General features: G+C 47.4%; 1 protein-coding gene across 2 annotated transcripts in view; it reads left to right on the top strand.

Annotated features, from left to right (window-relative positions):
* The first annotated feature begins 7,331 nt into the window (after positions 1–7,331).
* Positions 7,332–19,629, top strand: part of LOC128838332 (protein FAM13A-like) — a 359,314-nt gene continuing 347,016 nt past the window's right edge. For both annotated transcript variants that reach the window (XM_054030435.1, XM_054030437.1), the window contains exon 1: positions 7,332–7,486. The gene's annotated coding sequence lies outside the window, so the exon portion shown is untranslated. The remainder of the gene's footprint in view (positions 7,487–19,629) is intronic.

Here is a 19,629-nt window from a genome sequence, read left to right as displayed (position 1 = left end):
CACAGTGGAGTTGAATAATTGCAGACTGTGCTCACATTAGGTTCTCATTTCATGTGATTTCTTTCTTTCTTTTTATAGCCCAGAATGTTTAAGGGGAGGAATTCAGCAAATCGTGAAGAAAATGTTGTCAGCAGTACCCATGTTCCCCAGCCATAAGCTGCATTATCTCTCCCAGTCTAATGAACTCAGAGTGCTGTTATTGTGGCTGAACTGTGCATCCATTTGTGAGATGTCTGGTACAGATCATTAAGTATGGGAGAGGGGAAAGGAGCGTGAGGTGCTGTGCAACACGTGGAATGAATATTTACTGCACTCTCTGGGTTGTGTGGAGAGTGCATGATCAGAGAAGGTACACATACCACACCACTTCACGTATTGTTTTCTTTCTTGATGCACTTGGCTCTAATGGTATGGTTATCGCATCGCACAATACAGCTGTTTCATATCCGAGAACACTACCATCTTCCCCCTCTAAAGAGAATACATTTCTTTATTCATGTATGCATTGTTTTTAGGAAGGGGATCTGAGAACCTACATACAATCATTAAACTTTACTATTGCTAACATTGTGTTTATGGTGCCTTTCAGCACAATCCTCAAGGGGAGTTTTGCCTGATTAAGGAGTGCAGGATCAGGCATGCAGTGTGTGCCTTTGGGCTACTTTCATTTACTTTTCAAAATATTTGTATTCATTTTCTTGAAGAACACACAATGTGCTGTATAAAACGTACATGGGTATAATTATAAGACCGTATTCATTGTTAGGTATCTTAGGAAAAGCTGCACAAAGAACTATTATATAAACACTATTACAAACAATGGACCAGATCTTCAGCTGGTGTAAATTGGTATAGTTTCATTACCCAGAATGTTATACCACTTTTAAATTACAAAAAATTCTCAATGATACCATATCCTATTTTTCAATTACCATAAATCCCTTTCATTTCTTTCAGCAGCTTGGCGATACACTTTATATCTCATATTTCTGCTATCCCTTTATGACAGATATGGCAATTTCCTGCAATATCCTAGAGAAACATTATTGAATTAAGTGTAAGTATCTTAGGAGTTCATTGTATTAAAAGTGAAAATACTCGTGTTATTGTGGGACAGTATGTAACATCTCTAGCAGGGAGACACGACTATTGTAACCCTGGAAACTGTTATGAGCTTCAAAGGATTATCTTAAAAAATGTGCCAAACAAGAATGAACTTTTAATTGAGTGGGTTTCCTAGGAAATACTTGGGAAGAGAAGAGAAACCCATTGTCAGCTGATTACCTGTTCCCAGGCTCCCAAGATCAAAGGCCCAAACTGGATAAAGTAGTGACTTTCAGATTCATGGGGGTTCCTGTTCTGAGCCAAAGGTGTTATGAATTTGTAAAAACCCAGAAAAACCTCTTAGTGAGGTTTAAGGTTTGACCATCTGCCAGACCCCTTGTTGGAGTTGGGTTGATCTCTGGTAAGTTTATTAGCATTCATGTAATATTTTATTGTTTTGAATAAGTTTTCTCTGTAACACTTTTACCTTAAGAATAAATGTTCTTGCTTAGAAATGGCTGTGCACAGGCCTGTTGAGAGAAATTTGGAGCTCCAATACATCATGTTCACCGAGACCACAACCCCCCCATTTACACGGACATTACAGGTACAGTTATCCGCCCTTTCCTCCCCTCTCATCAGCGATGGCTATGGGGTAACTTTTAACTGTGGCAATTACACTGTTTATAGTCTCAGAGAAGGAAGCAAAGCAGGTCTGTTTAGGCAGTCTGACTTGCCGGGGAACTCACAGTGTAGGCCGGGAACTGTGCAGTTGGGAAAAACCCCTGGTAAGGAGGGAGAGAGATGTGAGTCTACAGCCAAGACAGGTGATGACTCAGGAACCAGAAGCCTAAAAGTGGGTGCCCTGGGTGGACTGGAGGAATCACAGGTGCAAGAGCCCTGAACTGTGACACCCTCCTTGTTCAATATCCTATTCTAGCCTTCAAAACACTATAGACACTCTGTTGTAACAATGCATTATTACATGTATTACAGTAGTTTGCAGAAGACCAAACAGGATTTCTTACTCAGATGCACAGGGTCTAACTGGTTGCCATATGTGGGATCAGGAAGGAATTTTCCCCCTGGTCAGATTGACACTGATCTTAGGTGGGTTTAGCCTTCTTCTGCAGCATGTGGGTGGAGGTCATTTGCCAGGATTATTTGTGTATATATCACTTGATCATTTCCCTGCCATTGCAGAGGCCTGGAGCACTGGTGCACCTTGGTCCCTTTTATTCTCTGCCTGTGGCATGTAATAGCCTCGTCTTCTGTGGGCTGTCATAATCCTTTGGTCTTTTTTCAATTATTGGGTTTAGTGGGTGGGTGCTCACTACATCCACCCTCCCAGTCTTTAGTCAAGCCTAATTTAATGGTGTCGAGTTGGCAAACTAGAGTGGAGGGGTCATTACATAAAGTAAAACTGTTTTCCCATAATTTTCCCCCTACTGTTACTCACACCTTCTCAATGGTTGGAAATGGGCCATCCTGATTATCACTACAAAAGTTTTTTTTCTTCTGCTGATAATAGCACACCTTAATTAATTACCCTCGTTACAGTTGGTATGGCAACACCCATTTTTTCATGTTCTCTGTGTATATATATTTTCCTACTGTATCTTTCACTGCAGGCACCCAATAAAGTGGGTTTTAGCCCACGAAAACTTATGGTCAAATAAATTTGTTAGTCTCTAAGGTGCCACAAGTACTCCTCGTTCTTAGGACTGGAAGGGACCTCAAGAGGTCATCTAGTCCGGTGCCCTGCACTCATGGCAGGACTAAGTATTATCTAGACCATTCCTGACAGGTGTTTGTCCAACCTGCTCTTAAAAATCTCCAGTGGGAGATTCCACAACCTCCCTAGGCAATTTATTCGGGTGCTTAACCACCCTGACAGTGAGGAAGTTTTTCCTAATGTCCAATCTAAACCTCCCGTGCTGCAATTTAAACCCATTGCTTCTTGTCCTATCCTCAGAGGTTAAGAAAAACAATTCTTCTGTTCTCCCTCCTCCTTGTAACAACCTTTTATGTACTTGAAAACTGTTATCATGTACCCTCTCAGTCTTCTCTTTTCCAGACTAAACAAATCCAATTTTTTCAATCTTCCCTTATAGGTCATGTTTTCTAGACCTTTAATCATTTTTGTTGCTCTTCTCTGGACTTTCTCCAATTTGTCCACATTTTTCCTGAAATATGGCACCCAGAACTGGACACAATACTCCGACTGAAGCCTAATCAGCTGGGAGTAGAGCGGAAGAATTACTTCTTGTGTCTTGCTTACACTCCTGCTAATACATCCCACAATGATGTTCACTTTTTTTTTTTTTTTTTTTTTTTTGCAACAGTTTTACACTGTTGACTCATATTTAGCTTGTGATCCACTATGACCCCCAGATCCCTTCTGCCTAGGCAGTCATTTCCCATTTTGTATGTGTGCAACGGCTTGTTCCTTCCTAAGTGGAGTACTTTGCATTTGTCCTTATTGAATTTCATGCTATTTACTTCAGACCATTTCTCCAATTTGTCCAGACCATTTCGAATTTTAATCCTATCCTCCAAAGTACTTGCAACCCCTCCCAGCTTGGTATCGCCGCAAACTTTATAAGTGTACTCTCTATGCCATTATCTAAATCACTGATGAACCGGACCCAGAACCCATCCCTGTGGGACCCCTCATTATGCCCTTCCAGCATGACTATGAACGACTGGTAACTACTCTCTGGGAACGGTTTTTCAACTAGTTTTGACTGATGACAAAGGGGTGATGGAGAGTCTGCAGTGGAAGACTGGGGATCACAATCACAACTTATCAGCTGAAAGCCCAGTACAGCAGTGATTCTCAACCTTTCCAGACTACTGTACCCCTTTCAGGAGACTGATGACTTGTGTACCTCCAATTTTAAACTCACTTAAAAACTACTTGCTTACAAATTCAGACAAAAATACAAAAGTGTCTCAGCAAACTATTACTGAAAAATTGCTTACTTTCTCATTTTTACCATGTAATTATAAAATAAATCAATTGGAATATAAATATTGTACTTATAGTTCAGTGTATGGTGTATATAAAGCAGAATAAACAAGTCATTGTTTGTATAAAATTTGTTTGGACTGACTTCGCTAGCGCTTTTTATGTAGCGTGTTGTAAAACTAGGCAAATATCTAGATGAGTTGATGTAACCCTGGGAAGACCTCTGCACACCCACAGGAGTACCCCTGGTTGAGAACCACTGCTGTAAAGAGTAGCTGAGTCAAGGGTAAAAGTGAATTTCATGCCAAGGGCAACCCATGTGCTGTTAACAAAACTGTTGGTCCAAGGATCTATGGGCCTCTGTTAAAAATCCAAACAGGGAATCTTGCGACATCAAAAAAATGATGAAAGCTGCACCAACTTCAAGATCTGCCGCTACTGAGGTACACCTGAGAACTGGGAGCCCACGTGTAGTTGCAAGGTCTACAAGTGCTGAAGGATGGCTCTTTTTTAACATATGCAATTGCTGACAAAGGGAAATTGCCTCATCCAAGCTTTCTTCTTTGACAAGAAGGGGAAGCTTCACTGAAGTACAGTTAGTAGCAGCAGGATACATTTTAAGCAATTTGTTCTGTATAAATAAGACTGGTCATTTAGCAGAAAACTAGGGAGGAGTTATGCAAATAAGAGAGGCTGAGAGGTCAGCACCTGCAAATCCGGCCCCGTTTATCTGTGTGTCTAACTGTGGATTTAGGAGCCTGACTTTAGATACTCAGGTATGAAAACCAGGGTGAAATTTTCAAATGTGCCTAAGGCCCACATTTTTAAAGGTATTTAGGCATTGCTGCACTCAGCGTTGCAACACCTAAATCATATTTTCAAAAGTGATTTAGGCACTGGAGCCTAAGTACCCATTGGCTCCTAAATGCCTAAATTCCTTTTGAAAATGAGATTTGGGCTCCTAAATCTATTAGGTATTGCTAATAGATTAGAATAGAGCACAGCAACCCCTAAACACCTTTACAATCTGGGCCTATGTGACTTAGGAGCCTGTGTTTCATTGACTTTCTGTGAGAGACAGGCTCCTAAATTACATTAGAAAATTTTATTCCTTGCTCTTTAAAAGTTTCCCCCTCGGTTATTGTTGTACACTTTACCCTGCCTCTAGGGAATGAGTTTTAGTAGTTGGAAGATTGGACAGTTAAAATAATGGCTGTTGGCTTTTGGCACAAGTGTAAAGACTTGATAGTAATCATCAAATATATATCTTGGATTTCACACTGTTCTATAAACCCAGGAAGCCATAGTCTGGAATAAATCCTACTACATAAATATGTGCTGATGTTTATGGCCACTGGTGGGATATAAATAGAATATGCAATTGGAGGGGGTGTAATAAGTGTTCCATTTTTTCTGACTCACACATGAATACTTAACTCATGAAAGGGCGAGAATCAATACCAAGCCCTAAGGGGTTTTCTGCAGAACTGTGGATGGAAGCTTTTGTTGTGTGTGTTCAATGCAAACACTGGCATTAATATGGATCAGGGAAATGTGATTTATTGTTCACGTCAATTAGAGATAGAAAAGACCGGCCAGATCATCTGCTCCAGTGTTGTTCAACTGTTTCTAGACTGTAACCCCCATGTTATAACAGAATCCTTCCTGCCTTTAACCATAAAGCATTTGGGACCCTATTCTCATTTAGCCATAAAGAAAGGGAGGATGGTCAAGAACCCTTTTGAAAACCCATGATTCATGTTGTTCCCGGCCAGTGCAAGATCATTGTCTCCAATTCGCAGTAAACAGATAGAGATAGAATTTCATACTAGTAGGAAGAAGGAAATACTATCTACAATTTTTAGACAATTTTAAGCACAGAAAGTCTACAGTTATGCTTGCCACTAATACCTAGAGCCTACCTGTTTTTTCTGGTTCACGACAGGCACATTGGGCAGAATTTTCAAGGCAGAGACCAGATTTGAGTATGAAAAAGTCACAGCAAAACTTGTACCTTTCTTCACATACACCTTTGCCACAATTCTAGAAGTAAATGGTGTAGCTGTGCTATCAAGTTTCTAGTTACATACCTAAATAAATAGCTGTTTGCAGACACGCTATCCTAATTTGCACAAGTCGCCCTGGTAAATGCTTATGGTTTTAATGGATTTCATATGCACGGGTTTCCCTCTTCCCATCTGAAAATGGTGGCCTATGCTATGTCCACCTGTGTCTAAAATAGAGTGAGTTTCACTGTAGGAGCTAGAGAGAACAAATACTGCTCAGACATAATAGATGATGCAAAGCAGCCCTGCGTGAGCACTCTCAGCACCCCCAGCCTACCTGCTGCTCCATGCAGCTCTGTCTGACATTTCTTGCCAGTGAGGGAAAATCACTAATCCCTTCCCCACTACCACCAGGACACCCTGAAGCCTCCTTTCCCATGGTTGGGAGAAGCAATAATGGCTGGTGGCAGCAGGGAGAGCCCTGGGAAGAAGTGCGGCTGGCAAGCTAGTTGAGAGGGAGAAACTAGACAGCACCTCCAAACACGTCCCTGGCATTGCGCGCCTGCCCCAAGGACAGGAGAAGCAATAGGGGGTAGCAAGACAGAGCAAAATGGAGGGCAAAAGGGCTTGCTCACCATCCCGGCTAGTGGGCAGAGGGGCTCGGTCCCCTCCTCTCCTGGGGGCAGATGGCAGAGGTGGGGGCAGAGGGGCTCATGCCCCGCCAGAGGGGCAATGGGAAAGGGGCTCAGTCCCCTCCTCTCCTGGGGGCAGATGGAAGAGGTGGGGGCAGAGGGGTTCGCACCCCCCCGGGGGAGATGGTAGAGGTGGGGGTAGAGGAGCTCATGCCCCCCCGGGGGCAGATGGTAGAGGTGGAGGCAGAGGGGCTCACACCGCCCCTGGGGCAGGTGGTAGAGGTGGGGGCAGAGGGGCTCACGCCGCCCCGGGGCAGATGGCAGAGGGAGGAGATGGCGGGGGGGGCTCAGTTTTCTTCCCCAGACAGTGGGGGGGGGGGTACATGTGCAGCAGGTGGAAAAGCCGCCTCCCCACCTTTGAATTTAAAGGGCCAGCTCTGCCCTGGGGTGCGGCTGTGGGCGAGCCTGACCATCCCCGGGCGGGCAATCGCAGGGCGAGCGCCCCGGGCGCGGGCTGCCAGCGGCGGATCCCACCCGGCGCCCCGGTCACTGGCTGCCCGGCAGCGCAAGCGGCGCGGAGCTGCGCAGCGGGCCGCGGAGCCCCCGCCCGGCGCGCCGCCCAGCACCTGCAGCCCGGCCCCGCGCAGGGGCGCTGCCCCGCTCCGCCGGCCGGCTCGGTCACTGGCGGGGCTCGCGCGTGTTCCCAGGGCGGGCTCGCCTCTCGCCCCCGGCATCTCTGCGGCCGCCCCCGGAGGAAGCGCTTCCTTTACTGCACGGAGGATGAATGTCTCTGCAAGGTCATCTCTGCCTTCGGCTGCGCGGCGGCATTGAAGGTAAGGGAGGGAGCCCAGGACCGGTGACTTGCTGCTGTGGCAGACCGTCGGCTGGTGTATTTTGATTGTACGTGGCCGGTGTTTGGGGTGTGTGTGTGTGTGTGTCACACAATCATCGGGTCAGTCCTCCTCCTGCTCCACCCGTCGCTTCAATGCAACATGGCTTTCTTTGCCGCGGGGGGAAGGAACCCACCTTGCACCTGGAGGCGAACTCTGCCAGCAAGTTTAATCAGGGCAAATCAACCCCAAGGCATTACCATTGCAGAGGGCTGGGAACGGGCATAATACCAGCGGGGCACAGCAGGCGGTGTGGCTTGGCTGACAGTAGAAATCGGGGCTGTTAAATGGGGTGAACACAACACACACACAGCTTTGATCCATGCGCGAGGAATGAGCAGCAAAACCGGTCTGGGAAAGGGGAGCATGGCGGGGCCGGCGTGGGGGATGCGTCTGTGCCCTGGATGTCTGCAGCCCAAGGTTGTCGCTGTGAATTCTTAAGCGGCTGAAGTGTGGAGAGGAGGAGGGCGACAAGTGCAGTTGGATGGGGGACCGCAGTCTGGGTTCTCGTCTCTGTCCTAGTGCAACACTGGGGAAGAACCCATTCCCCTCCAAAACACTTGAACATTGTTTGCTAAAAGCTAGTAATGCCTTTGGGATTATTTCCCCCTCCAAGGAACCTGGGTCGTGGGTGGGGCTGGAAGAAATGTTTACTACAGCAGGAAGATAAACAAACAGAACCGATGGGATGCAGGCCTAGATTCATAACATATTTACACCCCATTTATAGAAGGTGGAGGGAATTGTTGTTGCATATTTTGCTCTGAAAATACATTGCATGTATTTCCCCAGATACCAGCTAAGGGTCAACTCCCGAAGTCTTTACAGGGAGTGTGTCTTACTATATGTCTGTACACTGTCTAGCAAATTCAGTTAGGACTGCTAGGCAATACAATACTGTGATTAAAAACAATAACAAAATAATTAGGCAAACCCTTCACTGAAGGGGCAGAATTGTCTTCTCAATGGCTTCAATGGGAGTTTTGCCTGAGTAAGGAGTGCAGCAACGGGGCCAACCTATTTTTTTTTCCAGTCACAAATGCTGCATGTTTTGTTTTGTTTTTTTAACTTCTCATGTTTATAATGATCACCTCTCCATAGTAGATCTGGGCAAAGAGACCCATACGAGTCTTGAAAAGATAATTGCTCAGTTGTTTATTGCTTTCAGAATTATTTTGTATTTTCTTTTACTTCCCTGGTTTGTCTCTGGGAAGATGTTATGGGTTTTGGTTTTCAAAATGAAATAAACAGAATAGTCAGATGTTAAAGGAAGAGAGGAGGGAAACAAGGAGCTATGTTTCCATCTGTAAAAGACAGGCATTTGAATGGTAAAAATGAGTTTATAGTTTTGCTGCAGTGTTGCTTTGCTATTCAACAGTGGAGAGTAATTACCCTAGCAACAGCACTGTTGCACAGTACAAATACTTGCCCAGACTCAAGTGACTAGAAACAAAACACTCCATATCTCTTTGCGATGTCATTTGTTTCAAAACCTTTGATTTTTTTGGGACAGATTTTTGTTTTTAAAGGAAGGGTTGGGTGGAATAAGAGTGATGTGGATGACAGAAGGAGGCTTCACAGGACCCATCCTAAAAGAGACTAGAAAAAAGCCAGTGAGCAAATACTTTGTATCCCCTTCCCAATCTCTGTCCTTGGGATGTACTTTTTCCAGGAATGAAAATATATGTTATCCTACCCTTCCCCTTGAATTTCCTAAACCAGAGATTCCCAACCTGTGCATTCAGTGGAAGTCTGCTGAGAGCTGGCTGGTCACATGATATTAGTTCTCTTTGTTTCCAGCTGCTAAAATGAATTAAAAGAAATTGACATTACATTAAATACTTTCCTAATGTTATTTTACCTGTAAACCAGGGCTGTAGTTGCCACACTAAAGTGATTGCCAGAGGGAGATGAGGTTTGTCCATGCAGGAATAGGAGTGGGGGTGTGCAGAGGACAAGCACTCTAATGAGATGTGGTCCACATGTAAATAATGAGATCCCTGGCTTTGAGCATTACAGCCATTCCATACCTCACTGTTCATAAATCTTCCGAAACCCTGCTCCTGCTCCCACTGACGTCAGTGGCAAAACTCCAGTTGACCTCAAAATCACACATGATGTATTACAGTGGGGGAATCGCAGTTCTTCACAAGTGAATCTGCATTTTTTAATCCCATTTTCTTTGCCTTTCCCGCATTTTTCTTCTTATCTTGGGAAGGGATAACTAACTCTGCCAATGGATTTCAGAGATCTTAAAGCCCAAAGAGATCATTATGATCATCTAGTCTGATCTCCTGCATAACACAGGCCATAGAATATTTCACGGGGATTCCTGCATCTAGCCCAACAACTTATGGTTCTGCTAAAGTATATCTCTTAGATAGGTATCTATCTTGATTTAAAGACTCCAAGTGATAGAAAGCTTACCACATTCCTTGAGAATTTGCACCAGTAGTTAATTACCCTCACTGTTAAAAATTTACGTATTCTTTCCTGTTTGAAATTTTCTGACTTCAGCTTCCAGCCATTGGATCTTGTAATGCCTTTGTCATCTTAAATAGCCATCTGGTATCAGATATTTTCTCTCTTGGCATGTGCTTATAGACAGTAATTGAATTGCCTCTTAACCATCTCTTTAAGTTAAACAGATCAAACTCCTTTAGTCTTCCCTGGAAGGTAAGTTTTCCAGAACACACATGTTCTGTAGCTGTTCTTGGAACCGCTCCACTTTTTCCAATCTCCTTTGTAAAGTCTGTACTCAGTATTCCACTGCTGGTCTCACAGATAAAAACTCTTCCTCGGTCCTGCTCAATATTCACCTGTTTATTCATCCAAGGATTGCGGTAACTCTTTTTTTCCACAGCAACACAATGGGAGTTCATGTTTAGTTGGTTATCCATGTCCTTTTCAGAGTCACTGCTTTCCAGAATAGTCTCCTAGTCTGTAAGTGTGACCTGCATTCATTCTACCTAGATCAGTGGTTCCCAAACTGGGGTTCGCGAAATGTTACGGGGGTTCTCGGGGGAAAAATTCCCTAATGGCGGTCAGAGCTGTCCCTAGGGATCCTGGACAGCATGGGGCCAGCAGCCCAGAACCCATGGACTTCCAAGAGCCAAGCAGATCAAAGCAAGCATTGCTATCACACTGAGGAGATTTAAACTTCAAGACTCCTTCTAAGAAATGGAAAGGGAGGTGGATATTTTTTGCTGTTTTTAAAATTAAATAGGCAGCTAGTCTTGTTTTTAAAATTATTATGAACAATTTTAAGCTTTGTTGTAACGTGCATTGTTTGCCTGGACTGCTCAAAACCTGAATGCTTGTGTAGGAGGAACTATTTGAGTTGGCGTCTTAAATGCCTTCATGCTGTTTCACATCTGATACTCCTTGATGAAACATAGGAGCCTTGTCTTATAACAGGCTTAGTCAAAGTGATACAAGCTACGAAAGTGAGATCTTGGAAGAGTGTTGCCATTTTCATAATGCAATAAAAATACTGTAATGATAACTAATAATTAATAACAAATAGTGCGTAATAAGCATGTCATAAAAACAAATTTTATATTTCCAAGATCACTGCTTTTATAATTTATACTCAGGTAAAGGAGAAAATCCCTGGAAATATTCATTTTTAGGAGGGGGTTTGCGAGACTTGACATTTTAGTGAAAGGGGTTCACAGGTTGTTAAAGTTTCGGAACCACTGACCTAGATGCATAGCTTTGCATTTGGCAATAGTAAAGTGATCTGTTCTCCCCCCATCTCTTCATTCACTGGGGGTCTGCAATTGAGTAATAACGGGGCACCACTGTTTCCTTCTCCAGAAGTCAACTAGAGTTTAGCCAATGACTTAATTGTGAACACCATCCTCCCATTTTCTCCTTGTAATATTTGTTTCATACCGACTTTAAGGTTGTGTGGCTGCAGACATCTTGCGTCTGGAAAAGAAACAAGGGGTTGAATATTGATAATGTGCACCGCAGAGCATTGCTTTGATAATTGATTTCATTCATACGTATCTCCAGTTGTTGGTATGATGCTTCCCCATTACACCAAGCTTCACTCTATCCTTGCAAGTGCTGTAATTTCATATTCTGCTCTGAGGAAGTTTGTATCTATAACTGATGTTTAATGACACATGAATGAGTAGCGGCATATTGAATCTTAATGGAGAATTACCACCTTCAGTATGTTAATGTCTAAACAAGGATCTGTAATGTATGTGGCGGAGCATTGGTGAACTCTGTAAAGAGAAGCACAGTCATCCCAACTACTAAAATTAAGCCCTAGTGTTTGGGGTAACTGAAGACAGTGTTTTGTTATGGATGACTGGATTAGAGCCATGGTGCTCATGTCCAGTTCTACTCAGGTCTACATTCGCTCTAGCAGACTTTAAAACGTTAGAAGGGAAGCCATCTTGGCGCAGGAGAAGAAATTAAGGTATGGGTCGTGTGTGAGTAGAGGTGGCCGAGGTGTAGGGGTACATGTTTCAGAATAGGTTGGCTGGGAACTAGGAGTACTGCAGGATCTGTCAAGGCCAGGGGAAGCCTACAGAGCTTAGGAGCTCTGGTGGGTAGCAGGGATGCTCTGGTGAGTTTTAAGACTACAGGAGTCACTGAGGAAGCGTTACTACAGGAGTCACTGAGGAAGCGTTACTCCAGCAGTCTGTGTTGGATTCTGCTGCTATTGCTTCTGCCTTCCCTCTATTCACTTGTGTACGTTATATCAAACTCTAAATCCCAGAGCACTCTACTTCTCCATGAAGATGAGAGAAAGCTGCTTCTCTTCCCCAAAATATGGCACAGGGTTGGCGATAGAGCATTTCCTGGTGTCTTCTCAGCACTCCAAAATGACTTTGGGGAACCTCTCCCACAGTGGGATTTCAGGAGGGATGGCAGGGAGATGAGGTGTCTCAAGTTCCAGGTGGGGGGGGATATGGATAGTTTCAATTTGTGTCACTGACTGCCCAGCTTCTGTAGCCAGGAGCACTCATCCAAAAGGAGCGACTGGGGACAATAAAAATTGTATGAAAGTTAATGTTTAAAATGAAATGTACGTGAGTTAAGAGGCAAGGTACGGTACATCTGGGGTCAGGCTTGGGTTATGGGGGATTACAGGTATCATTTGCAAGGATGAAAAGATACATACATATCGCATAACCTGCATAGACCCAGATTGGGGTGCAAGGGTTTTTAAAGTGTCAGTGGATAGGTGGGCTCAGGTACGCCATCCATGGAATGTATAAGAAGTCCAAGTCAGTATCGGTGTAGCAGATAAGTACATGGATGGGGTGCGTCCCTGGGTCCGTCAGGGAAGGAAGTGGGTTATTTCCCTGGTCGGCGGTCTCAGTTACTCAATGTGGTATTGACAGTGTACTGTGATGTGTTCCGTATAAATGTCTCTGGAACACCTGATGGTGTCAGACACCATGAGCTGTCTCATGAGCCGGCTTGTTGTGGGGGTCCCACGAGCCCAGGGCTCCCACAATCAGGGCGTGTATCTGGACCTCATAACCCTGGGCTCTCAGGGTCTCGGCCAGTGGGGTGTACTCTGGGGTGCGCTGACTCTACAGTGGTTCTGTGAACCTGGGAAAAGATGTATTATGAGCAGCATTATGTTTTGTTGCTAGTCCAGTGAAACATGAATGGTGTTTTTCCATGCTTTCTGTTTTTAGGGGGTAAAAATGTAGAGGTGAGCAGAAGAGGTTAAGAACTTTGATCTGCTACCACTACTTTTTCTTTTTTGTTGAATGGTTGAGATTCTTGTCCTTTCCATGTGAAAGATGCAAGCTTTCCTATGGCCTGTCATTAATTATTGTGGATCATGGCATCATAGAAGTCAGAGATGGAAAACACTTAACAAGCAATTTAGTCCTATCCCCTGCCAGTGTAGTATAATATATTTTGCTTGTGTGTCTCTTCTTGTGCTGCTTCTGTCTGAAATTTCAAAGCTTTGCCTTTTGAACCAGTGTGAGTGGTAGTCCATACTCTTGGCCAAGCTAAGAATGAACAATTTACCTCTCACTGAAGTGTTGTATTATTGTGTAAAGAGTTTAGCCGTTCAGATTGTCATTAATTGGGCAATTCATTATAATAAATACTTGTCCCTACCCGATATGTTACTTTAGCATGGCAGGTTCTTTTAATGGTGGTGCATAAAGCAGTCCATGGAAGGACTAGATAAAAGTCCATTGTTTCATGCTCTTTAAAACTAACTAGAAATTAGCAAAGGTCAAAATTTTCTTGCTTCTCAAATAAAGATCACACCAAGGAGCAGATTTTCTTTAACTAAAAAAAAAAAAAGGTAGAGCATGGGCATGACTGCTAAATTATATGTGTAACTATAAATATAGATGTTTATAATGAACCAATTCAAGCATAAGGACATGTAGTTCTGTTAAAAAAGATCCTGCTTATTTTGCTGGTCTTTAGAAAAAGGAATTTGCTTTGCTGTCTCTTATAAAATTACAAGTCCAATGTGTATGTAGTGATGTCTGAGACCACTGTGGCACCTGCTTTGGGTTACCTCTTAAACAGCAAGTGTGTGAGCATAGATATTCAGTATATCTATCAGCCCCTCATCACCACAGTGACTGAATGCCTCCCAAGTATTTAAAAATAGGAAATGATATATGTCAAACCTATTCTTGGTGGAATTATAAAGTTAGTACCGTACTACAATAATGTTTCTTTGACAATTTATTAAATGTGTGAATTTTTTAAAGGAAATAACCTCCTTTTAATATCCTGTAAGAGCAATGGCTTGATTGATGTGTAGTTTTGTGTGTGCGCCTGCGCCCATGAAGAACTTGTTACTGCAGGGAAGCAAAGCTGGTGGGGAGGGCAATGAATTTTTTCTTTTAGTTGGTGCCGTTAGTCTTATCTCTTGCAGGAGTGAGTTCTGTGGTCCATGTCCAGCTACTGTGAAAGTTCTTTCTCTTTCACTCTTCAGCCTCCCTGTATTGGCTGACAGCATAGGTGCGGGGTGCTGCCACTGGCTTGAAGAAGTAATAACAACCCAAATACATGGTTTCCACCTTCAGCACCCCCACTATAAAAATTGTTCCAGCATCACTGGCTGACACTTTCACCGTTCCAGTGAATCACGTCTTCCATAGTCATGGTGGGAGAAATGCTCTCTCAGGCATTTAAGTGCAATCTCATGCAATACCAGGACAGAGACTTTTAAGAGGATTCTGTTCAATGGAAAGCCAGGACCAAGGATGGAGCCCAGATGATGCATTCACAATGACATGTGTTGCTAAGTGGTTGGGCTCCTGTTTTGTACCTGTTCGAGCTTTATTCGGGATGTATGGCCTCATTCTTATGTATTCTAAGTTGCACGCCGGGAGGTCACACACACATGGATCAACGTGAACAGCACTGAGTCTGATGTGATGGGGTTCAACTTTCTTGCAGAGGGAAGTGGGTATTTTTTGACACTGGCTCTGTGAGCAACCAGTGACATTTAGCAATGTAACAGGACTGAAATGCTTTGGACTTTATTAACAATCTGAGGGCAGATGCCTTAAAGCCTGAGGGACATTACAGAACAGACAAGTCTCTTTGAAGCACTTTTGGCTTTATTGCCCTCACCTCATGTTGCGGATTGTGGGGGAGTTAGGGCCCTGCACCCCTCTTCCCGAGATTCACTGTGACTCTCAGCCAGCCAGTAAAGCAGAAGGTTTATTTAAGGACAGGAACACAGTCTCAAGCAGAGCGTGTAGGTACGACCAGACCCCCTCAATTAGGTCCCTCAGGGAGGTTCAGGGAGCTTGGACCCCAGCTTGGGGTTCCCTGCGTTGCACCACCCAGCCCCAACCGAAACTAACTCCAAACTCCTCCCGCTGCTCCTCTCCTTTGTTCAGTCTCCCGGGCAGAAGGTGTTAATTCTCCCCACCCCCGTTCCTGGCTCAGGTTACAGCTCAGGTAGCTTCCTTCAAGGGAAGTCCCACATCCCCACTGCAACCCCCCTGCAACATTCCCAGGTCAAATCTGCCCTGCTCCCTGCTCCGTCACATCTCTCCCCCCTTCGAGACTGAACTGAGCGGGGTCACTCTGACCAGTGACCTGGGGAAGTTCAGGGCTCCCTCTCCGGGACAACGCGTCCGCTATCAGGTTGTCACGTCCCTTCACATGGACCACGTCCATGTCATAATCCTGCAGGAGCAGGCTCCATCTCAGGAGCTTGGCGTTGGCTCCTTTCATCTGGTGCAGCCAGGTCAGGGGAGAGTGGTCGGTGTGCACGGTGAAGTGACGCCCAAAGAGATATGGCTCTAGTTTCTTGAGGGCCCACACCATGGCCAGGCATTCCTTCTCGATGGCCGCGTAGTTCTGCTCCCGGGGTAGCAACTTCTTGCTCAGGTACACGATGGGGTGTCTCTCCCCCTTTTCATCCTCCTGCATTAACACCGCCCCCAGTCCTGTGTCTGAGGCGTCGGTGAACACCATAAAGGGCTTGTCAAAGTCTGGGTTTGCCAGAACTGGGCCACTGACCAGAGCCTCCTTCAGCGCCCGGAGAGCCTCCTGGCACTCCTCGGTCCAGACCACTTTGTCTGGCTTCCCCTTCTTGCACAGCTCAGTGATGGGGGCGGCTATGGCGCTAAAGTGGGGCACGAACCTCCGATAGTACCCTGCCATCCCAATAAAGGCTTGGACCTGCTTTTTGGTTTGAGGAGCGGGCCAGTCTCTGATCACCTCCACTTTGGCTGGTTCCGGCTTTAGGCAGCCGCTTCCCACCCGGTGGCCTAGGTAGGATACCTCAGCCATCCCCACCTTGCACTTCTCCGGTTTTACGGTCAGCCCAGCCTTCTGGAGTCGGTCCAGCACTTGTCTAACCTGGGATATGTGGTCCTCCCAGGTCTGGCTAAAGACACAGATGTCATCGATATACGCCACGGCAAAACTCTCCATCCCCCTCAGTAGCTGATCCACCAGGCGCTGGAAGGTGGCCGGCGCTCCCTTGAGGCCGAAGGGCAGGGTCAGGAACTCTTAGAGCCCCAGAGGGGTGACAAAGGCCGATTTCAGCCTGGCATCTGCATCCAGCGGCACTTGCCAATAGCCCTTTGTAAGATCCATGGTGGTAAGGTACCGAGCACCTCCCAGCTTGTCTAGGAGCTCGTCCGGCCTGGGCATGGGGTAGGCATCGGCTACAGTGATGGCATTGAGCTTCCGATAGTCCACACAGAACCGGATCGACCCGTCCTTTTTGGGGACCAGCACCACCGGCTAGGCCCAAGGGCTGGAAGACGGCTGGATCACCCCCAAAGCCAGCATGTCATTGACCTCTCTTTCCAGGTCCTGAGCAGTTTTCCCTGTGGCTCAGAAGGGGGAGCATTTTATAGGCGGGTGCGATCCTGTCTGCACCCGGTGGACAGTCGGATTAGTGCGTCCAGGCTGGTTGGAAAACAGCTGCTGGTACAGATGCAGCACCCCTCCGATCTCAGCTCGCTGGGCAGGGGTTAGCCGATCAGAGAGGGGAATTGCTTCCAGGGGGAAGCCAACTCTTGTCCCAGGGAATAGATCTACTAAAGGGTCATCTCCCTGCCCCTCCCACTGTCCACACACGGCCAACACCATATTCCCCCTGTCATAATATGGCTTCATCATATTCACATGGTACACCCGGTGGTGGTGTGCCCGGTTCGACAGCTCCACCACATAGTTTACCTCGTTTAGTTGCTTGACAACCTTGAAGGGCCCTTCCCAGGCGGCCTGGAGTTTGTTTTTCCTCACGGGGATGAGGACCATCACCTGATCCCCAGTGGCGAAGGTGCGGGCCCGTGCTGTGCGGTCATACCAGACCTTCTGCTTCCTCTGGGCTCTGGCCAGATTCTCCCTGGCCAGGCCCATGAGCTCGGCAAGTCGTTCCCGGAAGGTCAGGACATACTCCACCACCGACTCTCCGTCAGGAGTGGCCTTCCCCTCCCATTCGTCTCTCATCAGGTCCAGGGGCCCCCTTACCCGCCTTCCATATAGCAGTTCGAAAGGCGAAAACCCGGTAGACTCCTGGGGTACCTCCCTGTACGCAAACAGCAGGTGAGGTAAGTACTTGTCCCAGTCCTGCGGGTGCTGATTCATAAATGTTTTCAGCATCATTTTTAGCGTCCCATTGAACCTCTCCACCAGCCCGTTGGATTGGGGGTGATATGCTGAGGCCCAGTTGTGCCGGACCCCACATCTCTCCCACAAGCACCGGAGTAGGGCCGACATGAAGTTGGACCCTTGGTCCGTCAAGACTTCCTTGGGGAACCCCACTCGGCTGAAAATGGTCAGCAGCGCATCCGCCACAGTGTCTGCTTCAATGGACGATAAGGGCACTGCCTCGGGGTAGCGGGTGGCGAAATCTACCACCACCAGGATGTATTTCTTCCCAGACCGGGTCGTCTTGCTGAGAGGTCCCACTATGTCCATGGCCACCTTCTGGAAAGGCTCCTCTATGATGGGCAAAGGTCTCAATGCTGCCTTCCCCTTGTCCCGGGCCTTCCCCACCCTCTGGCAGGGGTCACAGGATCGGCAGTACTGCCGGACGTTGGTGAAGACCCCGGGCCAGTAAAAGTTCTGTAGCAGCCTCTGCCTGGTGCGCCGGATCCCCTGGTGCCCTGCGAGAGGGATGTCATGGGCCAGGTACAGTAGCTTGTGGCGAAACTTCTGGGGAACCACCAGCTGCCTCCTGATCCCCCACGACTCCACTTCCCCCGGGGGAGCCCACTCTCGGTACAGGAACCCCTTCTCCCACAGGAACCTCTCCTTGCATCCTCTCCTCATGGTCTGTACCACACTGAGGTCAGCCAGGCCCCTTAGCTTCCGCAGGGAGGGGTCCTTCTGCAACTCGGCCTGGAACTCGGCGGCTGGGGAAGGGATGGGGACCTGCTCCCTCTCGTCGGCTGGGTCGGAAGCCCCAGCCACCCCGTGGCCTGTCCTTGGGTGTTCCCTCCCCACCCGGGAAGGGTTCGGTGCCTCCGGTGGGACATCCTTCCCAAGGTCAGGGCGTAGTGCCCCTCGCCGGCTCTGGCTACGGGTCACGACTAAGGCGGTCTGGGGGCTGCTTGGCCAGTCCTCTAGGTCCCCCCCCATCAACACCTCAGTGGGCAAATGGTGGTGCACTCCCACGTCCTTGGGGCCCTCCTTGGCCCCCCATTTCAGGTGTACCCTCGCTACGGGAACCTTGAATGGGGTCCCGCCCACCCCGGTCAGGGTCAGGAAGGTGTTGGGCACCACCCGATCTGGGGCCACCACCTCGGGCCGGGCCAGTGTCACCTCTGCGCCCGTGTCCCAGTATCCATAAACTTTCTTCCCATCCACCTCCAGGGGAACAAGGCACTCGCTCCGCAGGGACAGCCCCGCGCCAACCCTGTAAACGGAGAACTTTGAATCCGGAGCATCTGGCCCCCCAGAGAAGCTGGCCGGGGGCCCTTCTCTCTCTTGAGCAGTTGATAAGCTGCCAGCCCCTCTCGCGTGGGAAGCCGGCCCCTCGTCCGTCTGGGCCTCTACCAAGTTAACCCGGTGCGGGTTCGGTCTGCTCAGTCTGTCCTTGAGCTTGGGGCACTGGGCCCAAACGTGGCCTCTTCGGCCGCAGTAATAGCAGCTCAGGTCCCGTGGGTCCCCTCGAGCCGGTCGGTTGTCCCTGATGCAGGGCCTTCCCCGTGGGAGGGGATTCCCCATATTCCCCCTTTGGGAGGTCCCAGGGTGACTCTCTCTCTGCATCGCGGCGGGCCTGTTCCTTTGGGGCTCCTCCCTGCCACCCCCTGACCGGCTCTTTACAAACTCATCAGCCAGCTGCCCGGCGTGTCGCGGGTTCTCTGGCTTTCTGTCCACCAACCACAGCCTCAGGTCGGATGGGCACCGCTCATACAGTTGCTCCAGTACCAGCAGTTTAATCAGGTCCTCCTTCGTCTGGGCCCCACCAGCCCACTTGCTGGCGTATCTTTCCATGCGGACGGCTAGTTGCAGATATGAGATCTCAGGGGTTTTATCTTGACTCCGGAACCTTTCCCGGTACATCTCAGGAGTCAGCCCAAACTCTCGTAGCAGGGCCTTTTTGAATAGTTCGTAGTCCCCTTTCTCTGCCTCTCCCAGTTGGCGGTACAATG

Source organism: Malaclemys terrapin, chromosome 5, assembly GCF_027887155.1.
Source record: "Malaclemys terrapin pileata isolate rMalTer1 chromosome 5, rMalTer1.hap1, whole genome shotgun sequence".
Taxonomy (NCBI): Eukaryota; Metazoa; Chordata; order Testudines; family Emydidae; genus Malaclemys; species Malaclemys terrapin.
Note: the sequence above shows the minus strand (reverse complement) of the source record. Positions and strands in the feature narration are given on the sequence as shown.